The sequence below is a fragment of the Tenrec ecaudatus genome, chromosome 5 (genome assembly GCF_050624435.1).
Source record: "Tenrec ecaudatus isolate mTenEca1 chromosome 5, mTenEca1.hap1, whole genome shotgun sequence".
NCBI lineage: Eukaryota > Metazoa > Chordata > Mammalia > Afrosoricida > Tenrecidae > Tenrec > Tenrec ecaudatus.
The window spans coordinates 98,756,582-98,768,518 of NC_134534.1; the positions used below are offsets into that span (position 1 = coordinate 98,756,582).

An 11,937-nucleotide genomic window follows, 5' to 3' on the forward strand; every position below is an offset into this window, starting at 1 on the left:
CCTGCTGGTTATAAAATGTACCCTCCGCGATGTAGTAATCGTATCTCATATCCAGCAAGAGCCAGGAGTGGGGTGAATCCTCTGGATCCAGGATTCACTGTGGAGGAGTGCAGAAGATAGCTGTAATATCAGACCAGCAGCAGAACCAGAACCTAGAACATGGAGCAGAGTGATCATCTTGCCTAAAGCAATTAAAGGTGAGAGCTTTAGTGCAAGAGTAGGGCATGTCTCAGAGCGTACTTGAGCAAGTTGGACTGGAGGATCCTGTGGAACATGAAGGAATACCTTCAGGGTGAGGCTTACAGCAGAATACTATGCCCCTTTGGGCGTTCATTAGCAGACTTGAAGAGTTTTGTAACTTGTCAATAAACAACTCAATCTTTTGCATTTCTCTGTGGCATTACAACTTGTTAACTCCCTTAGTATACCCTTTAATCAACAATTTTATTTTTGGGTTCTATGTAGTCTTTGCAATTGATATTAGAACCCAGATAGGTAAAATAACCCCCAAACCCAACTTACTGTCTTGAATGTTGTGCCAACTCATATTGACCCTGTATTATAGCTAGAACTGCACCTGTGAGTTTTCAAGACTATAATTCCATGTCCTCCCATAACTGTCCCCTCAATAAGACTAGAACTTTTAAATTATTATTAAATACTTTTATTGGGGGCTTATACAGCTCTTATCACAATCCATACATTCATCCATTGTGTTAAGGACATTTTTACATATGTTGCTGTCATCATTTTCAAAGCATTTTCTTTCCACGTATACCCTAGATATCATCTAATTTTTCCCTCCTTCCCCCACCCTCCTTCCCTTATGAACCTTGGTAAATTATGGATTATTATTATTTTCTTATATTACATCATCCTCTGTCTCCGTTCACCTAATTTTCTGTTGTTCATTCCCCTGGGAAGGGGTTATATCTCAATCCCTGTGGTCGATTGCCCCTTTCTTCACCCACCTTCCCCTTATCCACCTGGTATCTATAATCTCATTATTGGTCCTGAGGGGTTTATCTGTCCTGGATTCCCTGTGTTTTGGGCTCTTATCTGTAGCAGTGTGCATGTTGGAACTCACGGTTAGCAGCCTAATGTGTAGCTACTGGGCCACTAGAGCTCTGAGTGTTAAAAGATGTGAAAATATTTTTGAAATCACTAAAAATAATATGCAGTCTATAGGAACATACCTTAAATAGATGGAGCAAAGTAAAAAGATCAAAAAGTATATACTGCACATATAATACCCAATAGAAAATAAAATTTGGTTATATTAGTATCCAGGTAGATTTTAAGGCAAGAAACATTCCTGTAGCCAGAGACATTTACTATCAATAAAAATTTAATTTACCAGGATGCTATAAGAATTCTAAATTTATTTTCACTTAATGATGTGCTATTAACATATATAGGGAAAGACAAAATAATTAGAAAGAAAGAACAATGTGGTGGAATTCTGGTCCTAAAGAAAGAAGGGAGGTCATCTCGATCGGAGGTTCAGGTAGGCCCCCAGCAGGCCGGGCTCCCTTTCAGCCAGTGTCAAGGACAAGAGTCAGATCTGAACCCCAGGACAATGCACAAGGCAGCTGGTGGAAACATGGCGGCCTACTGGAAGTCACAACCAAAGAAATTCTGTGTCTCCTGGAAGTGTTGGAGAGCAGACAACAGACCTAGTGTGGAATTTCATGAAAAAGCAAAGACTCCTAAGGAAAATGTGCAAAAAAGAATCAGTGAGATTAAACAGAAAAGCCTGGACATGGAAAAGGACAAGGAAGAGGAGCTTGCTGCCGTGGAGGCAGCAGCCCTGAAAGCATACCAGAGGGTATGAAAGGCTTGGCTCAGTGTCAGATGGTCCAGAATCGAGTCCATCACCAGTAGGCAGCCCCACCAGGCCCACTTCTGCATCAAATCATCAGCAAGGAATAAAGAAAAAGATCCTTCGAAGGGCAGATGGGTTGAAGGCATAACCTCTGAGGGATACCATGACTATTATTATGGTCTTATCACTGTAGCATCTCAGTGGGAAAACCTGAAGGATTTCAAGGATTTTAAAAAGAGAATGGAGTTCGTTTGGGTGGAAGGTTGAAGTGAAGATGATCACGCATATTACTATAATACAGACACTGGGGGATCTAAAGGGGAGAAGACAGATGGTTATTCCACACCCTGGCAATCTGCTTTCTGATGGAGAGCAATGGAAAGATGGTTGGAAATCAAGGCGACTCTAAAACATTAGAGTCACACAGTGATCCTGATGAAAAACAGAAAGTAGATGTTACAAAGCCAATAATAAAACTTAAACTTAAGGGAAAAAACAAAAAGAGTAATGAAGGAACTAAATCAACCACAGAAAGAGAAAAATGTACAAGAAAAGAACTCATCGGGTCCAAAGGAAGAACAATTCAAACCAGTTAAGATGGAGAATGACGAGAAATTAAAGCAGAAGCAGAGTCACCTGAAGAAGTTGGTTTGGAACTTCCAAGCACCGAGGAGCATCTATCAACTTCAGTAGCTGATATCGGTGCAGAATCCAGAGTGCTTATTTATCAAGAAGACTGCCATTTCCCTTGGAGGTGTAGCAGGCAGAGTGGCCCCAGCATAAAAAGAGAAAACACTGAAAAAAGATCTATGCATTTAAGGTAACAAGGCGACACTGTCATTCAATGTGAGCTTTTTGTATATACTTTTGGACAAAGTGGAGAGTGTGCACTTTATGCCCCTCTGTGATTGGTTCTAAGTGCTTTGAAGCTATAAATTTAGATTTATTCTAAATTTTACTTGATGTGAATGATAATAAATCTTTCTCATGTGAAAAAAAGGAAGAAAAATGAACAATTAGAGTTATACCTCTGTCATCAATACAAGCTTATGTTAAAAATTTGTACTGATATAGAAAATTTCAACAGCACAATTACCAAAGTTGTTGATTCGGTCCTCTGCATGACATATATCTATTATATATCATATGTATACATATATATTACATATGTGACATATAAAAAATTTTGTAAGATTTGACCTGAAGAGGATAAATAAAATGTACTCCAGGGAATATCTTTATAGAGGGGAGCTTCGTACCCTGACTTTTTCAAATTATCATTGTTGTTAGGTGCTGTTGTGTTGGTTCTTATTCACGTAACCCTGTGTAATCAGGACAAAACACTACCAGGACTGTTCCAGTACCTTAATCTTTGCTATATTTCGCCTATTGTTTCAGCTGTGGTGCCAATCCATCTCATTGAGCATCTTCCTTGATATAACTTTTTAAATAGCCTACAATTTAAGAAAATAATTACTTCTTTTATTTTCCTTTGTTTCATATTTCCACCATCAGTGGAAAACAAGAGAAATTTCAGAATCAATTACCAATGCCCTCAGTCATTCGTTTCTATCTTTCTATATGATCATTCTGTTGTGTGGTGCACACACATGCTGTTACTTCTGTTATCATTTATGCTTGTCAGTGTCTTGTTGATACATAGGTTTCCTTATGCAGTAGAGTTAAAGCAATAGCATGAATGACTTTTGGGCTTCCTTTCTATCTGCTATTGTTTCTATTTTCATCATTTAATAGTTATTATTATGCTTTCTACATAAAAGATGATGTGTCAGAAAAGCACATATTTGGAACATCTTATTTATTAAAATATATTTAAAATTAGTGCCAATTAGTGTGAGTAATGTGCGCTATAGGTTTAATTCCAAAGTGACTCTGAACCCTTGTTTTACATCATTTTAACATATCCCCAATTATCTCTAGGGGTATGAAGACCTGTTAAATAATTATTAAAGATAATTTATGTTCAATTAAAAAAATTAAATACCTCATCATGTTTATGGGAGTTAGGCAGTTAGGTAGGATCTGGAATGTCAGAAAGCATGAACACATTAGTAAATGGTATCCCATTGGCTGATTGCCAGTGAGTCCCTTCCAGCCCAGAAAAGCTTACAGGACAGAGAAAAACTGTCCCCGAGGGTTTGTAAACTGTGACCTTCCTCAACGATCTTGTTGGACTGCTATGTTTTAAGGTGTGGAGCGCCTAGTGCTTCAGACTGCCACGCTTTCTGTGGGTCCTTGATTAGCATTCAAATGTTTAATCACGACACCATCAGAATTCTTTATAAAAGGCACATAATTTAAAAAAACCTAAAGAAAATAAAATTCAGTGATTCACAACAATTCCTGTTTATTGTGATATTTGAAATTTTACATAATAAAAGTTACAAAATGGAAGCAGCACTTTAAGGATTTTACAGATGATCTCAACCAGGTCTAGCTTTCCCTGTAAAGGGCTTGATAGTAAATATTTTGTTTGTGAATACTAAGGTGTCAAATTCATCACCTCAACTTGACCATTGTCAAAGAAAACCAGCCATATCCACTGCTATCAAGTCAATTTGAACTCACAGTGACCCAATTGGGGAGTGGAATTACCCTTACATTTCCGGGGATGTGAATCTTTAAGGGAGCAGACAGCCTTCTCTTGAGGAACCCCAAGCTTCAGTCCAACACTTACTGGACAGCGCCATCAGGGATGGGATCCTTTACTTTCAAACTTCAGAAAGGAAAAAAAACATTCTAGCTCACTTGAAATGGAACTCCAGAAAGAGGAAACTTGAGACAATGGTACAGAGGCCTTTAGGAATTTGGCAAATTTGGAAACCGACTACAGAATGAATCTGACTGATGCACAATATGGGGAATGGCACTGGTAAGAAATCAAGATGGAAAAGGGCTATTGGTCTCTAGGCTCTTTAAGTAAGGCCAGCTATAGACTTCCAGATGAGGTAATCTGAAAGGATTTTAAGCTAAAGAATAGAGTGACCTTTAAAAAAATTACTCCTGACAACTTTGTGAATGGTGCAGCAACAGAAAAAAAAAGGCATGGAGTGTATTATAATGGTCTTAGTATCTGGGTCTAAAAAAACCCTTAGGGAAAATAAATAATAGTACAGCACAGAAAGTATACTTATAGTATAGTAAGACTAGAATACTATTTGTACTGCTTTATATGCTGTACATTTATCTGCTAGGTCTTATATCTGCCAGAGAAAAAAGATTTAATTTCTAAAATGAAATTTCCAATAATAATTCAAAGGAAGTATCTTTTGATCAGATAGAAACATTCATGAAAATGTATTAAGAATAGGAAATGGGGTGGTCAGTGTGATATGGTATTTTTAGCACTGAGTTGATCAACTTGGTATCTGCTTCCTAAACTTAGCTTTGTGACCTAAGGTCCTAAAGATTTAGGGACCCATCTCAGTCCTTCTGAGCCTCTGTTTCCTCTTTGGAAAAAAACTTTTCATCCTTTCTTCTAAGTTTGTTGAGAAGAAGACATTTTCTTCAAGGACTGTGGAGGAAATACATTCATTATTGTAAAATAATTTCCAAACAATAGTTTATCATCCTAAGCTAAGTTACAGCTATAATATAAAAAGAACATTGGTGAGCATCAATTATTCCTGGTTCCCTCATCTCCAAAAGGTAGGGAAGAGATTACAGCCCAGAGACTATTCATGAGTTGGCAGAAATCATCACCTACCACGACTTTAGCCAACTCGGAAAATGATAGATCCATAGAAAAGGGAGCCCAGAAGGCTGCAGGAGATTAATGACCCTTGTAAGAAGGCCCACACTCTGGTGCTTTCAGGCTCCTAGCGGTTTGTGTTGTATGTGTGAGTTCAGGCACACGTGCACTCCCACACAGCATTCACAGATGCACAGTGCACTTAAAATCTCATTGCCCTTCATTCTCAATCTGATTATAAATCCTGTTCTAAATCCTGTTCGCTGTCTCCATAGATATACGTGCAATTTAAGTGTTCCATGTGTGTCCAGAGAGTCAACACCTTCTTCTTCTTTGTGCTCCACAGATACTGCTTGAGCCAGCTCTTCTGCTGCTCATATAGACACACACAACTACAACACGACAGCATACCCACTTATGACAGCACACGCACAAAATGCAAACCAAATTGACACAGAACACATCATTCATACAAAACACAAGTATACGCAACATATGTGATTTTTAGGGAAGTTTACCGGTTATAACCCAGCATGAGAAATGCTTAAGATACAGCAGTTAGGGGTATGTCTTCTCAGCCCTTTCTGCAAGCATGTTTCTCTCTGGTCTTCAACATCTCAGCCACGTGTCCTCTGGCCTTACACCACGCTAGGGAAAATGTTGCAAAGCTCCTATAGTTTTGCCAATAAACACCCAAAAGTGTTGTTATCAAACCTTTAGCCTTGAGTTTGTTTCTGTTTATAGTGTGAGACATAGGTTTCATTTTTCTGAAAATGGATGCCCAGTTTTGAAATTTCCACTTCCCCCATGTGATTTTTCAGAACTTTTCCAAAGATAACTGTGTAGGGGGGATAGATTTACTCTTTGGTTCTCTATGTTTCACTCGTCAAACGTATCTATCAATGTGCAAGTACAAGGCTGTTTTAGCTACCATGGCTGTGTACTGAGTTTTGAGTTCAGAAAATGTGAGGCCTTTGACTTTATTCTTGTTTAGTAGATATTTGCTTATCCAGGGTCTCTTTACTTTCCATATAAACTTATTTATCAGATTTACCTTCTTTTTTAAGAATGATTTTAGACTCTAGATCATAATTGCATTATATGTGTAGATTGGTTTGGGTAGTATTGACATGTTTATGTTGTTAAGTCTTTCTGTCTTCTTATACATGATCATGCAAGAGCCACAACACACATGGATATATGCACACTTATGCTGATTGCAGCACTATTAACAATAGCAAAAATATGAAAATTACTTAAGTGGCCACTAATGAAAGAATGGATAAACAGCCTATGTTACAACACAATATTAGAGAAAATGGTAATTTTGAAAAGCACTTTATAACATGGATGAAACTGGGGAAAATAATGTTGAGGGAAATTGGCCAGTCCCCAAAGACCAAACATATGAAACTAATATTGTAAAACATCCAGAAAGATTTTCACATTAGAAGAAACCAAGGGTGTGTGTGAGGATTGAGATGAGGTGTCAATTACTGACTTTCAGGTAGAAAAAGTGTGGGAAGGGGAAAGGCAAAATACAATTAAGTGGGAAGTCAGTAAAATATGAGAAAAGCAGGGGAGGGCACTGGGCAGAGAGTAAGAATTAAAGGCAACAAGAGTAAGTGCTATCGTGTGTACAGTAAGTGCTATGGTGTGTAAGAGTCTTGCAATAACAGTGCAATGATCATGAATAGATACAGGTTGAATGGGCATGGGAGGATGAGTGGGAGTGTACCCATGAATGTAGATTTGACAGAGCTATACATATATGCGTTTACTATTGATAGAAACATATTAATGAATGAGATTCAGCATATAAGGGGGAAAGTAATGAAAACTTCTTAGATACAGCCAAACACTTTGAGAGGATGAATATCTGGGCCTGGGGACCAGGTCTTGGGTAGCACCTAGGTCACTTGGCATAATATCATACTTCACAAAGACAAATGTACTACATCTTATTTGGTGGGTGGTGACTAAATTCTTAAAAACTCATTAGCGACTATCTAAGGTGAACTTCTTGGTCTCTTCTCATCTGGAGAAGAGTGAGGAAAATTGAAGATATATGGAAACAATTAGTCCAAATGAAATATGGACTACGTAAATATCAGTTTCCATAATGCGAGACCAGAAGAACTAGGTGGTAACCAGCTAACATGACCAACTGCCCTGAAAGGGACTTTGAAAGTCCTGGTTAGAGTTGTGGGGAAATGTAGGAAAAATTAAAAATCATAAAAATACTAAATTTATTGGTTGAATAGAGAATGGCAGAACCCACAGGATTACGGTCTTTAATGACCCCTCAGATCTAGAAATGAACTCCCCCAAAATCACTCACTTTTTCAGTCAAATAAGTCTATAAGGGGGATAATGACCAGAAAGAGGTATGTACCTTTGAAAAATTGACCATTTGAGATAAAAATGGCAGCATTTGAAGGAGAAGGTGAAGACGGACTAGGAAAGAAGGTGGGATGAAAACCGAAAGCACAGGGAGGAAGTGTGATAAATGGTGTTTCATTATCCTAAAACAAAGACATGAAACAAACTGTGTGCAGATTTTTGAGGGGAAAACTGATCCATCCTGTAAAGCTTCATCTAATTCAGAATTAAAAATGTGGGCCAATTATTTTTTTTTTACCAAATGTTGACAGCTTTTAAATTAGATTTTTCTCTCTAATACTTTCCTAGTTTACTTTTTTATGAAATTTATTTTTATTGAGATTTAGCTATAAGGAAAATATATATTTTGTAATTTAGGCCAGTCAATATAAAGTACATTGACACCTTGAGAAAAGAAGGCTTAGAGTTGTAGTTTTCTTCTATGAAGATTTCCTTATGCATAGCATCTGGTGTCAAAGTCATGCTGTTTAAAGGGACAAGAGGAAAGCTCTCCATTTTCCACATGGCCAGACTCTTCTACTCTGTGGAAGTAAAGTCTTGAAAGGGTATTTCAAAAGACAAAAGTTGACCATATTTCAGTGTCATATATTTATTTTCATTTTTAAGTTATCTATACCCTGATTTTGAGAAGCTTTTAGTGCAAGGTGACTTTTAATAAAGTTGGGATGCCACACATTCTATAAAGCAAGATAGGAGTTTCTCATGTGATATATCTGCTCACACTACTTCCTGTGTGAGCTAAAAGACTGCCTTTGAATTTCATGTACAATAAATGTAAGCACACATGCACACAAGCATTAGTACTTAGATTAGTTGCTGTATATATATAAATATATATATGATATAATGATATGTCAATGGGTATTAGTTTTTAGATTTTTCTTTACACAAAGTTCAGAAAACCAAATAAATATTGACAGTTATTTCATGATGTTCAGCTAGACATAACTTTCATATTTCTCCAACAGGGTAAATCCATTTAAAAATACATACTAAAAAGAAAAAAATAAAACTTTACTTAAATTGCACTCTAAATATTATCCCTTAATGAATATGTGGTATAGAATTCCTGACTAATAATTAATATTTAAGTCTATAGAAAAGCATAAAAGAAAGAACTACTTCTGGGCAAATGACACCATGATGGTAATATTCATGTGAAATTGTTTTCCATGAAGTTGTTAAAAATTACTAAGCATTAATATCAATTTTTTATGATGAATGAATAGCTCATTCTTGTGTTATGTTAGTACATTTACCACCAAACAGGGTATATCTCAATATTAAGGGACTCATGACCCCCAAATTGCTATTTTCAAGCCTCTCCCTCACATGCTGGTGAGCGTTTAACAAAGACTTGATGTCATTGAATAACTGTATTGGCAAAAGAACATGGAATATATTAATGACTTCCAGAAGAATAAACAAATATATATTTACACCGCCCCAATATTTTTATTTAGAAGTAAAACCACCAGAATAATGTTTAGAAGCAAGGATGGTCAACCTTTGACCCACTTTATTGGATATGTTATTAAGAGGGACTTATTAATGGAGCAATACATAATATTTAGTAAAATAGAGGGTCAATGAAAGAGATGATCCTCAATGAGATGATTGATACACTGCAACAATAGGCTCAAACATGTCAATGATTTTGAGGAAGACAAAGGACTGGGTAGTATTTTATTCTGCTAAACTAAGGACCGCAATGTGTCAGAATATAATCAATGGCACCTGACACGAAAAGGCTTACAAGAAATAAAGGAAAACCCCAACCGTAAATAATCTCCTAGATTTAAAAGGCACAACTAATAAACTGAGAGCTCCAAGGGTGAATAATTAACACAAATGCTGTAAACTCATTATCAAAGAACATCAAATACAAGAGTAGACCCAAGAATTTGCCACCAACACAACTTTTTAAAAGGAATTTCAAAATATATACATCAGGAAGAAAATAATGAATTTAGAAAAAAATTCTGGATGCAGTCAAGTCACAAAGAAACAAGTAAATATATGGATAAAAATAAGCAAATAGCTTCAATATTTATGAGTTAGAAAAGGATAATTAAGTATTGAAAAATATTACCATATAACTAAATGAGTAAAAACTGTTTAAAGATTTTTAGGGTTTGAGGAGGTTGCTCAAGATATTTATTTCAGAATTCATTGATTAGATAATAGTGAACTTTCAAGCATGTAAATAAAGAGAAGAAAAGGATCAAGCAACTGCTACAGCGTTGTTGTTGTTAGCTGCGGTGAGTTGATTCGGACCCACGTGGGCAGCATATAACCACTCTCATAGAGCATTCAAGATGTGACTCTGTGGGTCAGGATCCTCAAGACTCTCTTCAAAAGCGCCTGTGGGTGAGTTTGAACCACCAAGCTCTGGGCTAGTAGTGCAGGCCTTAACCCTTTGTACCACCAGTGACTTTCTAACTTCTGAACTGGCGAAAGGGGGAAAATGGAAAAGCAAGCAAAACACATAACAATTAATCCAAAAAACGAATGCAAAGAAAAATAAAAGAAAGGAAAAGCGGACCAATAGAAAGCATAACACAAGATGGTAAAAAGCAAATATTCTTAAATCAGTGATGAAAATAAGTTCTAAAGGAGGAAATTCACTTGTTGAAACATAGAGATTTCCCTATTGGAAAATAAAAATTGAATCTATAAGATAAAAATGAAGAACAGCTGAAAGCTAAAAGATACCAATTAAAGATAGAAACATACAAAGTTCCGAGAGTTCTATTTTTCTATATGAAGTAACTTTTAAGACAAATGTATGAGACAAACTGGATCACTGCATTATAATAAAGTTTTGATATCCAGGAGAATAAAATAATTCTAGACATATGTAAAACTAATAATACAGCTTCAGAATATAGGACCAAAAATCAGGAATACAGAGAAAAAAGCTCATATCATTTTTGGAAAAGTGTAAACATTTTCTCAATTGTTCGTAGATAAGAAAATAAGAATAACTGGTAACATATAGAAAGTTTGAATAACACAGCTCTCAAACTTCCTACAGTAACTGTATGTAGAACCAGGTATGTAACAGGGATATGTTTTCTTTTTATTCCCATTGCAAATAGAATATTTACTAGATTTGCTTATATTTTGGTTATAGAGCAATCTTTTTTCCCAAAGAATAGCAGTCATATAGCTTTTGTTCTAAAGATAGACCATGATACAATTAAGTTGGAGTTTAACAATGAACAACAATGTTTTATTAAAACATGTTTCCAAAATTTAAATTCACTGATAAAAATAATGCATGGTACAATAAAAGCAATCATATTGAAAAATTTTAAATACTGAATAATAACAATCGTATTCAAACTTGTAGGTCACAAGTTAATAAATACAAGTTAATAAATACTGAGAAATTTATAGTGTAAGTGGCTTACTTAGCAAAGAATAAGGGCTGCCAATTGATAAGGATTATACAACTATGCCATAAAAGAGCTAAGTACTGCACCTCCACATGGTTATCATGGTCAAAATCTCTTCTTAATTTTTATTCACCCTAGAAATGACAAAACATCAAATATAACTCCAACCCCAATTCTTCTATACATATATATTTTAAAAGCATACTTTTTAAAAGTAAGAATGATGTAATTCATAAAAATTTTAAAATATATAACTGACTTAAATTATGCAAATAGAAATAAAGAGAAAGAGCATACTGAATTGTACAGTTTTAATGAAAGTCAACCTATAAAAGCATCCAAAATATTACACTTACGGAAAGATAAAAGTTTTCTTAAAGATTAAAATCTTCCCAAAATCTTTCCCTCCAAAATGAGCATAGGGAAAGGCTTGATCCTAGGTCATGACCAGAGACTTACCAATCAACTCTGGATCAGAATAACATAGGAATCAGGGCTACACCAATTGTCATACCAAGTAACTAACTATATGTGAAAGAAGCAATCTGTTCATGTCATACATCAAGTGACTGGAAGACGCCCAGGCATCCTCCTCC

General features: G+C 35.9%; 1 pseudogene; it reads left to right on the top strand.

Moving 5' to 3' along the window:
• Positions 1–1,603: 1,603 nt before the first annotated feature.
• LOC142449203 (WW domain-binding protein 4 pseudogene) lies at positions 1,604–7,902 on the top strand (annotated as a pseudogene).
• Positions 7,903–11,937: the final 4,035 nt, after the last annotated feature.